The 19583-nt window shown below is 49.1% G+C and overlaps 1 long non-coding RNA gene and 1 pseudogene across 2 annotated transcripts in view; one reads left to right on the forward strand and one right to left on the reverse strand.

The window, feature by feature from the left end:
* LOC135364795 (uncharacterized) overlaps positions 1-19039 on the forward strand; it is a 29679-nt gene extending 10640 nt beyond the window's left edge. Inside the window, exons 2-3 of the long non-coding RNA XR_010412552.1 lie at positions 9697-9852; positions 16314-19039. This is a non-coding gene — a long non-coding RNA (uncharacterized LOC135364795). The remainder of the gene's footprint in view (positions 1-9696; positions 9853-16313) is intronic.
* On the reverse strand, positions 7322-9429 carry LOC123845604 (Y-box-binding protein 1-like; annotated as a pseudogene). Its single transcript, XR_010412107.1, has 2 exons — positions 9414-9429; positions 7322-8562 (listed from the first exon to the last, which is right to left on the reverse strand). The product of XR_010412107.1 is annotated as a Y-box-binding protein 1-like (transcript).
* Positions 19040-19583: the final 544 nt, after the last annotated feature.

A 19583-nucleotide genomic window follows, 5' to 3' on the forward strand; every position in this document is an offset into this window, starting at 1 on the left:
GAGAAACTCACACAGGTAAATTCATGGGGTCCAGCTTTTGCTGAATCTCCCTAGGGCTTAGAAATCCTTTTATGTCAGATATCATACTATTTACCTCTGAAAAATAAGATTCTTTTCATATGTGGCTCAAATTAACAATAATTCTTTAATAGCATCTAATATCCATCCCACATTCAAATTGTTCCCCAAATCTTGTGAAGGTGATCTTTCTGTAAAGAAAATATGGCTACATCACTTCCCCCATTAAATTATTTTAACATATCAGTTTTGTGTAATAATGCAAATGCAAACAGTGCAAAGTGGGATGGGGTAAAAAGGAAGAGTGCCCCTCTTCCTCTTCTCCTTTCTCTTCTCTCCTCTCCTTTCCAGTCCAGTCCAACTCCTCAAGGGCTGATTTCTTGTGTTTTCTTTCAGTAAGTTTCCAGACATTCACACGCAAGCAGGTGCTTATATAGGTATATCCTTAACACAGAATACAAAGGGATCACACTACACACTCTCATGTGACTTGCTTTATTCATTGATAACCTATCTTGGACATCTTTCCATGTCAATAAAAATAAAAAGTTTTTCAGTGGTTCCTGTGTCCCTGTCTCACTGGAGTGCCAGCTCTCCAAATAGCGTGCCATTCCCTGAGTGCACCACCCTCTCTCACATGGCCCTGGCCATGTGCATGCCATTTCTTCTGTCTGGAATGTCTTCTCTTTCATAGGACCCAGTAAACTCTTACCCTCTGCAAAGCTTTCCCTGCCCTTAGGAAAGAATTAGACTTTCTTCTCAGTTCCCAAAATGTCCTTGGTACTTGTCTCTCGTCACACTCATCATGAGGTTTTGTGAGTGCTTATTTACTTGTCTTTTTCTCCCATGAGACCATAAGCTCCAGAGGCCAGCCTCTGAGTTATAACCAAGTCTGTCCCAGTGCCTGTCTCAGGGCTGAGTCAGAAGTGGTGCTTAATAAGAGTTGTTCCTGGGCTCCTTCTCCCATCCACAGAGATCAAGAACATCTTAGGATAATAGAAATGCAGGGCCACTGCCCCCCACCACGTTATTCCATCAGCAGGATACTAGGAGACAAGACCTGGAGAGGACCGAGGATTGAGGTTCTCCAAGGCTGGTCGGCATTGAGGAGAATCCTCTGAGTGACAATAAGCCAAGATTCCTCTGTTCTGGGGCTTTCCTAATTAGGGCCTATTATGTGAAGGCAGAAATAGTTGGGGACTTGGGTAACAATGACCCCAAGCCCACCAGCCTGACCTTGGCATTTCAGGGACAGGCAGAGTGAGAATTACTGAACGTTGGTTGTACCCAGAGAACAAGGCCACATTTCACTAAAACAAATAAGATGTCTTTACAATTGGCAGGATAGGGAGGGTCCTTCTTCCCTGAGACAATTAGGCCAGGGCTAAGGTAGAAGGGGGTTGTGGGTATGGGCTAGCTGGGTTGAGTCCATGGAATTTCTGGGAGGGAGGATGGAGTTCCACTTTCAGTGGAAGGTGTGGTAGATACTACGAATTAGCCCATTAAATGTTCATCCAACCTTCTGCTAGTGTGCATTCCCCTCACAAGGTTGCAATCAAGGTATCATCTGGGGCTGTGATCTCATTTGAAGCCTTGACTGGGGAGGGATCTACTTCCAAGTTCATTTACATGGTTGTTGGCAGAATTCAGTTCCTTATGGGTTATTGGACTGAGGACTGAAGACCTCAGTTTCTCGCTGGCTGTTTGCTGGTAGCTTCCCTCAGTTCCTTGCCATGTGAGTCTCTCCGTAGGGCAGCTCACAACGTGGCAGCTGGCTTCATCAGAGCAAGTAAGCAAGAGAGCCTAAGAGAGCAAGCAAGATGGAATACAGTCTCTTCATAACTTAATCTCAAGAGTGACATTTCTCACGTTTGCCATATTCTATTCATTAGAAGCAAGTCTCTAGGTACAGCCCACACTCAAGGGGAGGTGATTCTACAAGGGGAAAGAGATTACACAGGAAGCAGGGATCACTGGAGACCATCACAGAGACTGCCTACCACACCCCTAACTTGTAAAAGCTCCCAGTACCAGGACTAACTCCTTTCTCCTCCCATCTGTATCCCCTCTCTCTCTCCCTATGACCATGGCCATACAAGGCAAGCATCCCCACAGCCCTGCCTGCCTCTCCTAAGTGAGGATCCAGGCCAGCTTCAGAGAGATTTTGGTCTCAGAAGACAGGGACCCAGAACTCAGCTGCCCCAGCTGATGGAACAGGTAGATATATTTGATATGGCCATTGTCAGTGGTTAGCAGACAGGCCGGATGTGGAGTAGAACCAGGGGCCAGACTGGGGCCTGGAGGCACTGTCTTTCTTGGGGCTGGTCCGATCCATAAGGCTACATCAGGCCATAATTCCAACTCACAGTGTTTCCCAAATGGGGAGGAGCTGCAGGGATAGCTCTCCTTAAGGGCCAGCCCTGCCCAACTTGGCTAGATTTGAGCCCCACTTACTGGGTGCTAGTTTGAGCATCACTGTCTTAGTTGCAAAGAGAGGGGTGTCTGGGGACAGACAGAGGTCTGTGAACCTGGAGAATGAAGAAAGTACAGTCTTTGTAATTTTCCCCTAGGCGTGATCCCCATTTTGGTGGACCTACTTTTTTCCATCTCTGATCCTTCCTTCATTTTTGTTTTTATTTTCCTAATTCCCTTTTCTCTGACTCCTATTTCACATCCTAAAGCCCAGGGCACAGGATGCCTCTAAAATTGAGCCTCTACTCTGTAGTAGGGGGTGCCAGGATTTGGGAGGACTCTTCGCCCATGCCTTTACCACCTGAGGCAAAGGAGGGGTCTTGAGGGTATCCAACTGAGCACCAGAAGACCAGGAGAGGCTGTCTATCCTGGGTTTTCCCACACTGCCTTCACAGAGATCCACAAGCGGGTGCTCTCCATTCTGCACCTGTTCCTACCATCTCCAACCCGCCTCCCTGAACACTACTCAAATGAAGACTGACAAATGGGGCAGAAAACTGCCATACACAGGAAGGCTTGGGAAGGGCACAGTGCGGCATGAAGAAGAGTGTGGTCCACATGAGTCCCAGCATCCTTTCAGGAGCTTGCAGAAGGTCACTCCTCAGACCAGTTGTCAGCCTCAAGTTTCCAGAAGCAGAACGGCCAGTACTTCTTCCATGCCCCGTTCACCATCTCTGCCAAGGTGCACACCCCTCCAGGAGGGAACCAGGTCCTATTCATCTTGGTGTCCTCAGGGCCTAGATGAACGAATGACCAAACAAACAAATGAGCAAACAATCAAAGCCTTAAGAGGCTTTGATGTGTTATATATGCACACGTGTGAAATGGCATGTGTACCAACATATTCGTGGGAGCATTATTTGCAGTCTCAAGGATCGGAAACAAATCAATGTCCATCAGTAGAGGACCAAGACAATAAATTATCAGTGTAATAGAATACAGCCATGAAATGAATGAGACAGCTCTAAATACGCGGATGTGGAGCAAACTCTAGACACAGTGTTAGGTGCGAGGAACAGGATGCGGAATAGGGCACATGCGAGGTTGCCCTCCACATGTGCTATGTGGGGAGAGAATATATATGTCTGAATATGCATAGAAAAGCTCAGGAAAGATACCCAAGAAAATTATAGCTCTGGCTCTCTGGGGAGAGCAACAGAATACCTGAGCTAGAGGATGGAAGGTAGTCTGACTCGTCACTGTTTGGAACTGTTTGGATTTTGTGTTGTGTGAGTATATATATATTTTTTAAAGATTTTATTTATTTATTTGAGACAGAGAGAATGAGAGAGACAGAGAGCACATGAGAGGGGGGAGGGTCAGAGGGAGAAGCAGACTCCCTGCCGAGCAGGGAGCCCGATGCGGGACTCGATCCCGGGACTCCAGGATCATGACCTGAGCCGAAGGCAGTCGCTTAACCAACTGAGCCACCCAGGCGCCCGTGAGTATATTATTTATTCAAAACAGATTTTAAGAGCACACATTTGGAGCAAAGACTTGGATCGCCATCGTCGTTCTGCCAATTACCAGCTGTCTGATTGTGAGCAAGTTATATTAGTCTTTGAGTAAGAGTTTCTTCATCTGTAAAAGTAGACTGTAGAAGTCTGCCCGGTGCTCTAAGACTTGCCAGAGGTGTTTCCGTGGCACACTTGGGGAGCCCAAGTTTTTGCTGATACTGCTACCATTTCTACCACTACGCACAGGTGACAAATGAGGACAAAACTCTGACCAGGAGAGGCCAAGGTCATGTATGGGAACCTCGTAAAAGGCAATAGTGAGAGATGGATGATGTGGTCCTTGACCCTACTGATCTGAGCCCCAGGATCCGGGACCAGTTTAAAGGTCCTCTTAGGGGGCACCAGCATGGTGCAGTCCATTAGGCATCCACCTCTTTGCTTCAGCTCAGGTCGTGATCTCAGGATCATGAGATCGAGTCCCGAGTTGGGCTCCATGCTCGGCATGGAGTCTGCTTGGAATTCCCTCTCCCTCTGCCCCTCCCTCCCCCTAAAATAAATCAATAAATCTTTAAAATAAATAAGTGTCCTCTTAGGGTTCACCTGACAGGGGTCATTACCTAATGGATTCTCTTCCCCCATTTCAGCAACCACGGCCAGGACCAACCTTCTCCAGGACCCTGTCTCAACACCAGACAATTATGTCATAAAATTCCTTGATTGCTTCCTCTCTCCCAGGATCTCACCAGTGAGAGAACAGTGCAAATACAGAGGAATATAACATGTAGTCATCTGGGGTTTTGCAAGGGGATGTGCTTGAGATTTCAAGGTTAATGGCCTTTAGAGACACTCTCCCTGAAAGTGAGTGCCAGCTTCGGGCACGGCGTCACTGCAGGCTGTGGTGTCCCTGGCGTCCAAGCTATACATGCCAGGAATACTCTCTCATTCATCACATATTCATCTGGTTCCTTCTCTCAGTCACAACCGTAAAGGAGAGTAAGCTGCCCGAGGAAGTTATGGCCCATGGGTGAAGGTACACCATTAGATAAACTAGTAATAGTAAACAAGCGTCAGAGAGCCAGCCAGGCTTTCCAGAAGTACCAAGCAGAGGTACAGGACCCCGGACGGGGGACAGCAGACCCCTCGGGGAGGAAGCCAGCCTTCGGCTCACACCTGGGGATGGAGGGAGGAACAGGCGCTGATGAAGAAAAGCGGTTTGGGGCCTGCTGTTGTGAAGGTGAGCCGGTGGATGTAAATGGCTCGTGCAAGACCCAACACACCGTGGGCGCTCCGGCAGTGCCAGCCCGGCTGGGAAGGAATTTCCCCAGATGCCCAGGCCGGAGCTCGGGGCTGCCATTCCCCGACGTGCCACAAGGCGGAGCGCATCAGCTGTTCTAGTGTGTTGGGCTCCTGTCCCTCTACCTGCAGTGTGGCCGGTCTCCCGTCAGAGGCTGGTTCTTTCCACCTTACCCAGCTGTTACCAAGCACCCCCGGGCCCTGGCAGCCCCCTGCGAAGTGTAGTGCATGCCAGAGCTCAAGTGGCTCCTGACAGCCCTTTCCTTGTGTTTCCTCTTAAAGCCCAGGATTGCTTCCTCTGGACTCTCATCACCTCGCGATAGCTCCGATTCCCCCAAATAGCCACCAGTTTATGTTCTTTTCACCCTTCCCCGTTCTTTTTTTTTTTTTTTTTTAAGATTTATTTATTTATCAGAGAGAGAGCACACACAAGCAGGGGGAGCAGCAGAGGGAGAGGCAGGCTCCCCACAGAGCAAGGAGCCCGAAGCAGGACTCGATCCCGGGATCCTGGGATCATGACCTGAGCCAAAGGCAGACGCTTAATGGACTGAGCCACCCAGGTGCCCTTCCCGGTTCATCCCACCCACTCGAAGCATCCACTGGGCCCACCCCTAGAGCAGCACGGATGAGACGAGGCACTGGCCCCTGGCACCCCTGGGCCATCTAGGCCAGCAGAGGTTCATTTCTCTGCACAGAACCCAGTCTCTCTCTGGAGGGGATGAGAAGGTATTTTCCCACAAGTCTCCCTCCTGAGTTAGAAATGTACTTGGTTTTGAACACACACACCCCCACCACCCCACCCTAATGGCTTCTGGAGAAGGTTGGGTGGCTACATGCTCTGGAGTGAGATAGATCTGTTGTGCAGTCTTCACTCTGCTGGTGACTTGGGCAAGTTACATCACCTCCATGGTCATCTTACACGAAATAGAGATTAAAAGAAGAGATCTAACATTTTACTTTATGAGATGCTAAGGAATCAGTTGTTCCAGGAAAAGGGAATATTCACGAGCCTCTTTAATGCTTTTCTCCCCTCACCCATGGAACATCTTTAAACACACACTGAAACTGACATACAGGTAACTTCCCAAAAGGAGAGGAGGCCGCCTCTTGACAGATGACTTCAAGCCAAAGAGGTGAACCTGGGTTCAGGTGGGGGCTGGCAGGAAATCCACATGCTCCCTTTCTTAACTCTCTCCCAAGAGGACTCTGGCTGAGGATGAGGACTGACAAGCACCGGACCTGACAAGGTCAGAAAAAGGACAGCAGAAGGATTTCCAGGCAGAGTAAGCACATGGATAGACTTCACAGGTCAGTTACTGGGGTACTGTCCGGCCTCTCGAGCAGGCAGGACTAAGAGCTCCACCATCTGTGCCCAGCTCAGTGCCTGGCACTTAGAGGGCAGCCTTCTGGGGTCAAGAATGACCAGAACCGGGCGCCTGGGTGGCTCAGATGGTTAAGCGTCTGCCTTCGGCTTAGGTCATGATCCCGGAGTCCTGGGATCGAGTCCCGCATCGGGCTCCCCGCTCTGCGGGAAGTCTGCTTCTCCCTCTGCCTCTCTCTCTCTCTCTCATGAATAAGTAAATAAAATCTTTAAAAAAAAAAAAGAATGACCAGAACCTTCATCCCTTGGCCTTGGTTTTGTCACGACTCATTACAACCACTGATGATTTAGCCCACTTTGGGAGCTGACAGAGGCCATCCCAAAGATGCCCCACACAAACTGCAGTTTGCTTCTCAGTGGAACAAGGGTTGGACCACACTGAAGGTTTGAAACTGTGTTTTTCTGTACCCCGCAGAGACAAGGAGGCAGGGAGAGGTATGTGGCAAGGTGAGCACCAAATGTTCAAAGCCCCCATCCCCATTTCACTAGAGAAGCTCCAAAAAAGGTCATGTTTTGTTTTTGGTGGTTTTTTTGGACAATTATTTAAGACCTTTATTAACGGGTGCTTGCCGTTTGTTGATTTTTTTGAAAAAATCAAGTTGTAAACTTTTTATTACAAATTAAAAATGAGGTTCTCAAAAATCTCAACTTGACCAGATATGAAACAATTTAAAAACCTTTAAAGATGTATTGAGAAAAACCAGGTTTTGTTGTTTTTTTAAAAACACGTTTGTCATTACCAAAAAGAGACGTCTTTAGGTAAAAATAATAAAAACCCCATGCTGCATAGATAATGCAGATAGTTCTATTTATCTGGTCAGTGGGCAAAAAGCAAGCACTTAAGGTCTTCAGCTCCAATCTTTTGTTCATTTCTTATTGCTGGAATTTCATCTTCATTTCTTCGTGTTGGATGACTTAAACCGGATGATGGTAGAGATGGTAAACTGGCATTTACTCAGCCCTGCCCTGCTCAGCCTCGGGAGCGGAGGAATTCTCAGCTGGTGGATCTGCTGCTTTTGTCTCTTTGCCATCTTGTGGTTTGGGGTTTTCTGGGCGTCTGCGTCGGTAATTGAAGTTGCAGCGGTACCAACGTTGAGGTGGCTGCTGACCTTGGGTCTCATCTCCTTGATTTTCCTTATCTTCCTCATTGCCCTCCTCTCCAGGCTGTCTTTGGCGAGGAGGACCCCTGCGGAATCGTGGTCTATAACCCCGATACATATTCTGTCTCGCTGGTCTACCTTGTTCTCCTGCACCCTGGTTGTCAGCGCCTTCCATCACTTCTCCCTGCCCAGGAGGGTTGGAATCCTGTGGTCGACGCCCATAGGGTCTCCGCATGTAGTAAGGTGGGAACCGTCGCCTGCGGTAGGGTCGGCGCTGTTGGGCCTGGCCTTCGGGAGCACTTTCCGATCCCTCGTTCTTTTCCCCATTCTCACTATTCTGGTAATTCTGCTGGTAATTGCGTGGAGGACCCCTGCGACGTGGATAGCGTCTATAATGGTTACGGTCTGCTGCATATTTACTGCCTTGCACTGGGACTCCACCAGGGCCTGTCACATTTGCTGCCTCCGCACCCTTTTCTCCTTCAACAACATCAAACTCCACAGTCTCTCCATCTCCTACACTGCGAAGGTACTTCCTGGGGTTATTCTTCTTTATGGCAGTCTGGTGTACAAATCCATCTTCCTTGGTGTCATTCCTGTTGATGAAACCATATCCGTTTCTTACGTTGAACCATTTTTCACTGTTCCCAAAACCTTCGTTGCGATGACTTTCTTGTCCCCGCCAGCAGGCGCCGCCGATGTGAGGCCGCGGGGGCCGCCGCTCCCTGCGCTGCTGCCGGTGGTGCCGGGCTTGGTGTCGGCCGCGCTGAGGGCGGGGGCGGCGGCGGGGGGCGGGGCGGCTGCTGGGTCTCGGCCTCGCTCGTGGTTGCGGTGATGGTAACTAGGCCGGCGGCGGCGGTGGGGCTGCTCAGGGCTCTCTGGGGTCCGCTCTCCCCTCCCGCTACCGATCGAACTCTGTTTTTTTTAAGAGAGGGGAGAGAGAGAGAGAGAGAGGGAGAGAGAGAGAGAGAGAGAGAGCGCGAGAGCGTGCACAGGAGCAGGAAGGGGAGGGGCAGAGGGAGAGTAAGAGAATCCCAAGCAGGCTCCCTGCTCAGCATGGAGTCTGACACAGCGCTCCATCTCACAACCTTGAGATCATGACCTGAGCCGAAATCAAGAGTTGGACGCTTAACCGACTAAGCCACTCAGGCTCCCTAAGAGGTCATGTTTTTATTTATCTATCATCTATCTATCTATCTATCTATCTATCTATCTATCTATCTATCTATCTATCTATTTATTTATTTTTGTGAGAGAAAGAGAGAGAGCACGAGCCAGGGGGAGGGTGGCAGAGGGAGAAGCAGACTCCCCACTGAGCAGGGAGCCGGATGCAGGGCTTGGTCCCAGGACCCCGGGATCATGACCTGAGCGGAAGGCAGACGCTTAACTGACTGAGCCACCCAGGAACCTCAAGAGGTCATGTTTTGAAATAAGATGTAAAGAACAATAAAGAAAAATCAACACAACTTGTACAGTTTACCGATTAGTTATAAAGTGAATACCCCATCATGCAAGTCAAGAAATAGAACATTGCCTGCACCCCAGGATCCACCTTAGAGGCCCCAGACTTGATTTTAAGGGAGCCAAAAATCTGGCACAGGATGTAGCTTTTATGCGGTTGTGGCAGGGGGAGGGGAGCCTTTGGCTGGGGTGGGCCTCAGATGCAGAGTTGAATCCACCATATTCCCAGACCATGCATCAGGATCATGGGCTCATACAGGGCCTTCTCTTGTGTTCTTTGATATGCTTAGTTTTCTTCCCTTCATCTCTATCACTGCTCATATTTCCCCTTTCTCCCAAAGACAATTAATATATAGTATTTGGCTTATGTCCTTAGCTATATATAGATCTTTGAAAAATATATTGTGTTTTGTATATGTATGCATTTTAGATCTCTTTCTAGTCCTTACTTTTTTCCTGTTATTCTATATATCTCAAATCTATTGCTTCTAACTGCTCCCTGTTCACTCCACAGAATGCATCTCTCTCTCCCGTTTACCTGTCCTAATGATGGATACTTAGGATGCCACTGAGTCCTCTGTTGTAGCCAACAACACTCCTCTGTCCCCTCGTGGAGTCCAGACTGAGTTGCTCTGAGGCACGTGGCCAGGAGGTGATGATATAAGGCAAGGTAAGCGGGCTTAGGCTTGGCTAGTTTAAATAATTTCAGCGGGCTCTTGTGTAGGGGCTGTCCCCAGTAGCCTGGTCCCTGGCCCCCCGGGGGAGATGGGGGCAAAGAAATAGTAGCAGCCAGGGGTGGGAAGGGCTGGCTAGAAGAGGTAGAGGGATGTGGGCTCTGGACCTGTTAGTTTATATGTGAAAGGCGTGCTCACAGGTGAATCCTTTGCTGTCTCTAGGAATTGGCTGGGCCTCAGAGGTCAGGCTCCCCAGGACTAGCAATATAAAGAAGCAGAATAAAAAGACATGTGTAATGCAATGGGCAAGAGCTTCGTTCTAAAGCCAAAAGAGCTGAGAAAAAATTTTAAAAGGAGATGACTTTAATTCTCATTCAATATATTTTCCTGGTTGTTGGCTTATTTTCTATTTCTTCTTGTCCAAAGTTTGACATTTTACATATTTCAATAAACATTCATTTCTTATGGGCCCAGTGCTTCTGGAAAGCTAAGTCATGGCTTTTCTGGGACCCTCTACCTCCTCTTTGTGACCTTTACTTCTCTAGCTCCCTTGACAACTGTGTAAAGTCTAATTCCTATAATAAATCATTGATTGCATGATATAGTGGTTCCGCTTCCCCAACTGAACCCTAGTAGATAACTTCCCTACAGACTTAATGGAGCAGAATTTTTGTACCAACCCTGCCTCTCTAGCTCTGGACCTTTCCCTGAGAGAAGGAAGTACATTCCTCTCTTGTTTAAACCACTGTTACTTTGTCATTGTTGTTGCTTTTTAAAGATTTTATTTTTAAGTAATCTCTACACCCAACATGGGGCTCAAAATCATAACCGTGAGGTCAAGAGTCACACGCTCTTCTGACTGAGCCAGCCAGGTGCCCCTAAACCACTGTTACTTTGATCTGGCTTCATGGAGCTGAGACACCTACTCGTTTTGGACCCTGCCTACTGCTAGAACTTTACAGGAGAGAAAGCACTTGTATCTTATTCGACCCATTGCATGTTTTTGGTTTCTTTCTAACAGGAGCTTAGCCTGTAGCTTAAATAAATCCGCCCTCATCTGCGCTACCCCACTCTTCACCTGGTTGAATCCTGCTCATCCTGCACTTTTTTCTGACCCTTCAGTCTGATCCCCTTATTGTAAGGGCACTCTCCTCATGCCCCTCTCCTAGCACATGCATAATCTAGGAAATATTTGTTGCCCATCTGTCTCCCGCACTAGACTAGACCTTGCCTCTTATTCCTGCCATAGCCCCAGCCCACAATGCAGAGCTGACACACAGCCAGTGGCCAAATGAATGAACGCTCTCCAGGGGAGCTACAGAGAGGAGAAATCTTTTGGTGCATTTTGTTAGGCGTGTGCGGCAGCCCTGAACTCCTTGGGTGGATGGAACCTGGCTCGTCAGACTTTGCTGCCCAGACATTCTCCCCATCATCCTTTCCAAAGCCACCTATGCCAAAGCCTTGAACTACTCTCTAAGTGTTAGGTGCTTCACAACCAGTTTTTGCCCATGAAGAGGGGATAATATGTGTGTGCCAGACATCAAGGCCACTGAACCCCCACCCCCACCCAGCTATGTGTGATATGTAGAACCCCTGGTGGGGTTCTAGCTGGCTCATGTTATCTTCTCTAAGAGCTGCCTACCAAGCCCCTGCGTGCTGGGGTGTGGGCCCTGCTGGGTTGCCACTAGCCCATGGGATGCTTTACTAAGAACTGGGGAAAAAGTGCCCCTTTCTCGATCCATTTTATTGCCATCTGCCAAAATAGTTTCATGATGAGTATGCATATTTACCATGTCTGTAGTGTGACTGGGACCCCTTGGAGTTATGCATTGCACAGTCGGCCTAACCATATGTGGATCTATGTCCTGTCAGCCTCCCCATTCGCCTTGTCAGCATCATGTTCCTCTGCCTTCTTCTGGAGCCAGGCTGATTGGTCCAACCTAACTTCAACTGGCCAATCAGATTGGTTGTCTCAGAAATTTAAAGTTGGGATACAGAGCTCTAGTTTGTCACTATTGAACTGGGAGAAAATGCAGAGTCATGGCTGGGATAGCCATTTCCAGACATGTGTCAGTTAGAGTCCCTGACAGCAAGCAACAGAAACCAACTTAAAGAGCTACCTGAGCTTAAAGAAGGTGGGATGTGTTGGAAGGAGTCTGGGAAAACCAGAGAACCCAAAAGCCAGGCAGGAGGAACAACAGGAAAAGCTTCACACCAGAGCAATCTGGCCCATGCCCCCACTGCCCAGAGGAGGAGGGGACAGGAAAGGTGGGGCATGGACGATGGCAGACACTGACATGGACAAGGGACTACTGTCCATTTCCTCCTTCCTATCTCTCCATTAGGACTCAAAGGCTTGGGCGAGAGCATCTGATCAGCCATGCAGTGATGGTGGGAAGGTGCTCACATCGGATGGGGGACCACCCAGCAGTGTGGGCAGTGAAAGAATTCACCTGAGGCAGAAAAAAGGAGATAGAAGTTTATTGAATACACCACAAGGGAGCGGAGGGCAGGACAGCAAAGGAGAGAATGTCTGCCACCAGGCGGTGGTGGGGGGACCACAGTTCTAGGGCAGAGTGGGGACTATGGGAACATATGCAATTTTCCCTTTTTTGGCAATCTAGGAAACTGTGCTTGATCGCGATTGGTCTATGGTTATTTCGAGATTTGTCCTTTAATGAGCCCGTCTGCATTCAGCTCGGTGGTTGCTGGGGTCTCTTCTGCCTTGATCAAGTTTCCATTGCTCAAGCCTGTTTGCTGCCTAAAAGCAGCCTCTACAGGCTCCATCCCTCTGTTGTTGTTCTCTTCTGAACTCAAAGAACAATTTTTCATTTATAAAATTATTTAGAACACATTAAACAAGGCAACATTTCTTTTTTTCTTGCCTTCTGGTACAGGATCTTGTGGTGGCTCCTCCCCTGTGGCACCTCTTCCAGCCGGCCTCACTGTCACCAGCCCCCCTTCCCACGCCCTCCCCTTGTCCTCAGGAGCAGACGTGCCTTCTTCATCATTCTCTTGGCTTTCTGTCATGTCTTCCAAGTGTCTCCTCTGTCGCCAGGGAAATGCTTTTTAGCTTATCTCCTTTCTTTGGTTTGGTTTGGTTAGCTGCTCGCTCTTCCTCAGGAACGATACTGCTCTGACCCTGGTCAACCCAAGCTGCTGCCTCTCTCTCCCTCTTTCTGCCTTCTGCAGGTTGGTCCCTCTGCCTGTGCAATTCCAACTGTGGTTTTCTCTGTATCCGCTTCCACCCATGAACCACACAGCCTTTCAAGTTCATTGTTAAATGAATCTGCTTTCCAGGAACTTCTTCTTTTCCCAGGGTTGCTCCTCTATGTGAAGAAGTTCAGCTTCTAGTTTTCACTGATGAATGGTTAAGAACTGAGCTTGTTGTTTGAGATCCTGTATTCTAGCTGTTGCGACAAGTGACTGGACATCTGGCCCCACACTCTCACTAGGTATCCTAGCGATGAGGTGCTGGTTGCTCTGGAAAGAAGTGGCTGTATGCTTCACTGAAGAGCCATCATCACAAGATAGGTTAGGAGAAACCCGAGGTGACCTAGGGTATGGCTTTAGATATAATGCCAAAGGCACTCTCCGTGAAAGAAATAATTGATAAGCTAGACTTCATTACAACTACAAACTTCTGCTGTGCTGGGGCTGTGGGGGCTCCGTCGGTTACGTGTCCGACTCTTTCAGCTCAGGTCATGATCTCATGCGTCATTGGATGGAGCCCCAAGTCGGGCTCCACACTTAGCTCAGAGTCTGCTGGGATTCTCTCTCTCTCCTTCTGCCCCCCGCCCCACCCCCCCCACAGGCTCTCTCTCAAATGGATAAATAAATCTTAAAACAAAACAAAACAAAAAACTCCTGCTGTGCAAAAGACTCTGTCAAGTGATTAAGAAGACAAGCCACAGACTAGGAGAAAATATTTGCAAAAAACACATCTGGTAGGGGCGCCTGGGTGGCTCAATCATTAAGTGTCTGCCTTCCGCTCAGGTCATGATCCCAGGGCCCTGGGACCGAGCCCTGCATCAGGTGTCCCACTCAGCAAGGAGCCTGCTTCTCCCTCTCCCTCTGCCTGCTTCTCCCCCTGCTTGTGCTCTCTCTCTCTGTCAAATAAATAAATAAAATCTAAAAAAACAAAAAAAACCCACATCTGATAAAGTCCTGCTATCTAAAATATACAAAGAACTCTTCAAACTCAGAAATAATAAAAGGAACAATCCAATTTAGAAAATGGGCAAAAAGGGGCGCCTGGGTGGCTCAGTCGTTAAGCGTCTGCCTTCGGCTCAGGTCATGATCCCAGGGTCCTGGGATCAAGCCCCACATTGGGCTCCTCACTCTGCGGCGAGCCTGCTTCTCCCTCTCTCACTCCCCCTGCTTGTGTTCCCTCTCTCGCTATGTCTATCACTGTCAAATGAATAAATAAAATCTTTAAAAAAGAAAAAGAAAATGGGCAAAAGACCTGAAAAGACTTCACCAAAGATACGCATATGGAAAATAAGCACACGAAAAGATGCTCTACACCCTATGGCATTAGGGAATTGCAAATTAAAACAATGAAACACCCCTGCACACCTATGAGAATGGCCAAAATCCAGAACACTGATAACACCAAATGCTGGTGAGGATGTGGAGCAACAGGAACTCGAATCCATTGCTGGTGGGAATGCAAAATGGTACAGCCACTTCAGAAGACAATCTGGCAGTTTCTTCCAAAGTTAAACCTACTTTTACCATATGATCCAGCAATTGTGGTCCTTGGTATTTACCCAAATGTGTTGAAAATCTATGTCCCTATAAAAACCTGCACACTGTCTATAGCAGCCCTTTTTATCAATGTGTAGCTGACCCACAATATCGTCCCAGTTTCAGGTGTACAATAGTGAGTCAACATTTATATACATTAGGAAATGATCACCACAATCAGTCTAGCTACCAGCCTGTCCTCTGGTATGAGGCCAGTGCGGCTCTAGCCCTGATGCTCTCTCCTCTACTCACTGGGCTCCCTCTCACCTTGTTTTCCTTCTCCCCCACGTTTGATCTCAGGGGTGGGGTTTCCTTCTGCAGAGCAGGGGTGGAGGCAGGGATCCTCTGAGCCAAGTGACCACCTCTGCCCACCTTGGGCATCCCTGCAACCCAGGCTGGCAGCTGCTGGTTCTATAACTGCTGATTCTCCCAGCCCCAGGTCTTGCCATCTTCCTTTTTTGCCTGAATTCCAGCCCCTACCTTTGGGAACTGTCATCATGTTTAATCCTGCCTGGGTGAGCCCCCTCCACTTCCTGAAATGGAAGGTATTCCATTACACGGTAAAGTGTGGTTTAAGTAGCTGTGGGGAAGTGTGACAGAAAGTCTGTCAGCTGGGCCGGACTTGCCAAAACTTGGTGTAGTGTGGGCACGCTCTCACCGTGCCTCCTAAGGAAACCTGAGCAGAGCTGAGGCTAGGCCAGCAGGATGTTCCAGGTTAAGAGGCAGGAAATGGTGTGGGGGTGGAGCAGATGAAGCTCAGGCGGAGAAAGGAGGATGGGGGCAGGGACTTCCTAACAGCGTTAGGGTGGGGTGGGTGGGGCCCAACTCTTGTTGGGGAGGGGCTGAAGGAGGGAGGTGGGGGGGGGGAATGGGTGAGGGGGTAGGGGGAAGACAGGATTCCTCTAACAAACATTTCAGCCTGCGGCCAGAGGCACCTGGAACCCCCAGGAGAGGCCCGCCCTCCAGAAAGAAGTAGGTGCTTCTGGGTGGAGAGGGCCTTAGCCTTGGGGCAGCGGGAGGGCCCAGGGCTGGCCAACAAGAATATCCTATAGGATGGTCTAAGCCCAAAGACTGCAACTCAGCAAATACCAGAAACGGGCCCAGCCAGACTCCGAGACTTTGTGGAGCCTCTTTTCAGGGTCCTCCTCCCCATTCCTTTGTTGGATCTGGGCACTTCCAGCCTCCAGTCCCCTCTGCCCTTCTGCACCAGGTGGTCAGTCAGGGCTTGCCTGGCTTCCTTCCTCCGTCTCTCATCCCTGCCATCCCCCACCCCTCCCTGGTGGAAGTCGGGCCCTCCTCCCAGGACCCACCTTGACCAAGCCAGCTCCAGCTGGGACATGGTCTTTCCCGTCCCAGCAGGCTGAGGCACCTGAGGCTTTCATTGTGAGCCACTTCATAGTCTTTCTGGAAGCAGGTGGGAGATAAAGTGTAAACACCACGTGGGTGAGTGAGTCATCTGGGCCCTCCCAGCGCCACAGGACGGGACTATCCTTGCTCCTCCGACCCACGGGCCTCTCCAGGAGCCAAGCACTGGTTCTGGCCGCAGGCAGATGCTACCCTGGGGCTGGAGCCCTTTAAAGCTCAGTTGCTCACCATCACCTACACCATCCGGTGGGCAATAACCCACCTGGGCAAAGCACTTTCCGTGTATTAGTCCATTTCATCCGCACAATCTCATGAGGCAGATACTCTTCTGTCCATTCCACAGGTGACAAAAGCAAGGCCTACCTAGAGAGCTTCAGGGATTTACACAGAGTTACACAGGTTAAGAGAATGGACTCAGGCTCCAGTTCCAGCCATCCGACTCCAGAGTCGGGCTTAACCACTGACGCACCGAGGAGGACATGGCACCATTCACGTGGCATCCCTTTCCCAAAGGTAGAAATGGAATTGAATCATAAGAAACCTGTCAGACATCCCAACTCTTCCAAAAAGTCAATATTATGAAAGGCAAAAGAAGTTGAGAAGAACTTTTCCAGAATGAAAAACCACAACCCATAATTCTGGATCGGTATCGGACCTGAGAAAAAAACTGCTACAGAAGACGGCGGGGGAAAAAGGGCAAAATTAGAACAAGGACCATATATTAGATTATAGTGTGTATCAATGACATGTCTTTAATTTGGTAGTTAAGAAAATGTCCTCGTTCTTAAGAGATATGTGCTGAAGTATTTAGGGATGAAGTGTGATAATGTCTGAAACTTATCCTCAAATAGTTCAGAAAAAAAAGAATACTAAAATGATTTACATCGTGTGCGTGTGTAAGAAAGAGACAATACAGCAAATGTAGTAAAATATTAGTGAATCTTGGTAAAGGGCATTTGGGAGTTTATTATACTATTTTAATTTCTCTGTATGTTTAATATTTTCAAAATAAGGTAGCTAAACGGAAGTTACTAAAGTAACACAGCCTGGCACTAATTTAGATTCTGAGTGATGCTATTCCACACCTTTGCAGGACAGTGGGTCCCAAAGGCAGCACAACCCCAGGCCGTTAGTGAGACCCCATGTCAAGGTCCTTGCCCATCCTCTGGCTTCACTGAGGTCCCCGAGCTTCTGCTTTCTCGTCCACTCTCAGAATCTTCCTGCACAGGGCTGGGGGCGGGGCCTGGGGGGAGGGGCAGATAGGAAGTCATGGCCAAGGTGTGGGGAAGTCTGTCCTTCCCTCAGCCCCAAGCATTGTATCTTTGGAAAGTCTGGACAGATTTGTCCACATGTATTAAGTGGTTTGTGCTGAGGGATTTGCAAACAGAAAAGGTACTGATTGAGAAGCAGGAATGTTCTTCTGGCTCATTCTCCTGCCTCTTGGCAATGCCTGCGCCTCCGAGCACCAGGGAAGTGCTACACAGACCCGCCGAGGCATCACTCAGCCCTGGGGAAGCCAGCCTGAGTGTCAACACTCTGGCAGAGAGAAGTGCTAAAATGCATATTTGAAGATGTCTGAGCAGACTTGTTTGAGAGACAACTGGAGTTGTGAAGTAATCCTGATGTCTCCCCATGTCTCGGTTTTGAAGGCAGAGTTTGCCTGCAGGCCTCTGACCTCTAATGTCTTTCTATTATTGTTAGCATTTGATAGAACTTTGCGTAAAACTTGAGATGACAGAAGTCAACACAGAGAGGGGCTTACAATTGCTGCTGGAAGGGCTACTCGGAGATCCTCTCAGGGACAGAAGTCAGTTCAGCTCGGGATCCTCTGGGCCTAATGCCTGGGCCAGTGATGCTGTATCAGGTACAGACCATTTCCTCCATGAACTGACCTCCTCTGGCCCCAGTGGCCCCTGCGAGCCGAGGCCTTCAGCCCCAGTGGGCAATACCAACCCACAGGGAGAGTTACACGCTCTTGCTCAGATCTTCCTCCAGAGTATAAGCGAGGGCTCAAGAGCCAGTGGGCTGAGGCCCGGCAGAATGAGTCACAGTGGAGACTAAAGTTGCAGGGAGCACAAGAATAAATCAGAATAACTCTGGGCCCAGTCTGGGTCAGTATTCACCCCTGACCCAGGGGTGAATTCTTGTGATTTATTCAGAGCAGGCTGCTTTGGGTGGGTTTCCAGCCACTGCCATTAAATAGAACTGATGAAGACAACTGCCAGTAGCCTTGGGATGCCGGTTTGCCCCTCACCTCTCCTCATTGGAAGGTGTATGGCTCAAGGAGTTGTCCAGCTGGATCAAAGGGCGGGTTCTTCCCAAATGAGAGCAGAGAACATTCTTCCACAATGATTCTCCTGTGAACAACCAGAATTGGTGGTGGTGGCAGCCGACTGCCCCTCCCTTCCCCCACCACCCACTACCACCCCTGAGGGAGAACTGGTGACATATTACCGGGACCCATCATGCATCCTGTGCAGGGTGGCAAAGAATCCTACAGAATATTCCACAGGCAGACTCCAACCTGGCATGTACACCATAATTTGCCCTTTCGGTAAGGACAGATACCAATATTTCACTATCTCTGGATGATCCTGGAACCAGACAGACTTACCACCGAATGGAAAATTCTGGAAGTTAAAAATGATTCTCGATTTCATGAGGGGAGGCAGGTAGTAGGGCTGTAGGGCCTGAGGCAGGCCAGCATGAGTCTTGGGCACCTCTTCTCACCCCTGTACTCAGGACTCTAACGACATCACCTCCACCCAGAGGCCAGAGTTTCCTTTCCTGCGTTCCCAGTCTGCTTGGAGGAGCCCCTGTAGTAGGTCTTTAACTTCTCTTTCTTCCATGATCACTTGGTGACGTCTCCCTAGGGCGGGGATGGAGGCTGCCGCAGAGCACAGGCAGATTGAAGGCTCACGGTGGGGAGGACAGCAGAATGTTTCCTATTTGGTCTTACTATTCATTGAAAATATCACTGGCGTGTGTTAAGGCAGAAGCATATAACTGCTCCCTAACATGACAAAAGGGATGATTCAGAATTAAGAATAAAATACACAGAAATGCAAACACTCGGGCATGTCTGGATACCTCCCTCCCTCGCACGTCCAGTATCGCCCTGCTCCCGACCACTTTCTAATCTAATTTTCTCCTTCCTCCCGAGTAGAATATACTTTCCTAAATCATCCGGAGCATATCTTGGCTTGTTCAAAGCCCAACCTCCTGTTTGCCTCCAGGCCCTGGTGGGCAGCTTCCATTTAGCTGTCAGGCTTCGTGCTGGAGGGACACATGGGGCTATATCAGTGTTTCTGTTGGCAAAGGATGTGTTTCAACAACACACCTCGCCAGTCACGAAAGCATCGAGCAACAACCTAAATGGCACAGGAAGGAAGCACTGGAGAGCGGGGCGGGGCTGGGGGGGGCTGTTGCACGGACACACGGTTGCACAAACATATTATTAACTACTAAAACAATGGCAAACCACCAGGACGGGGAGCTATAGAGACTCAGGGAGAGGAGAAAGGGAAGGTTAGGTGGGGCAGGTGATCAAGTGTAACATCATCAGCGATGAGTCCTGTTGGTGACATGGCCCCCTGTGTGATATGATGAGAAG

This window comes from Mirounga angustirostris, unplaced genomic scaffold, assembly GCF_029215605.1.
Source record: "Mirounga angustirostris isolate CCGP_5_RB_7025 unplaced genomic scaffold, mMirAng1.0.hap1 SCAF_6, whole genome shotgun sequence".
Lineage (NCBI taxonomy): Eukaryota > Metazoa > Chordata > Mammalia > Carnivora > Phocidae > Mirounga > Mirounga angustirostris.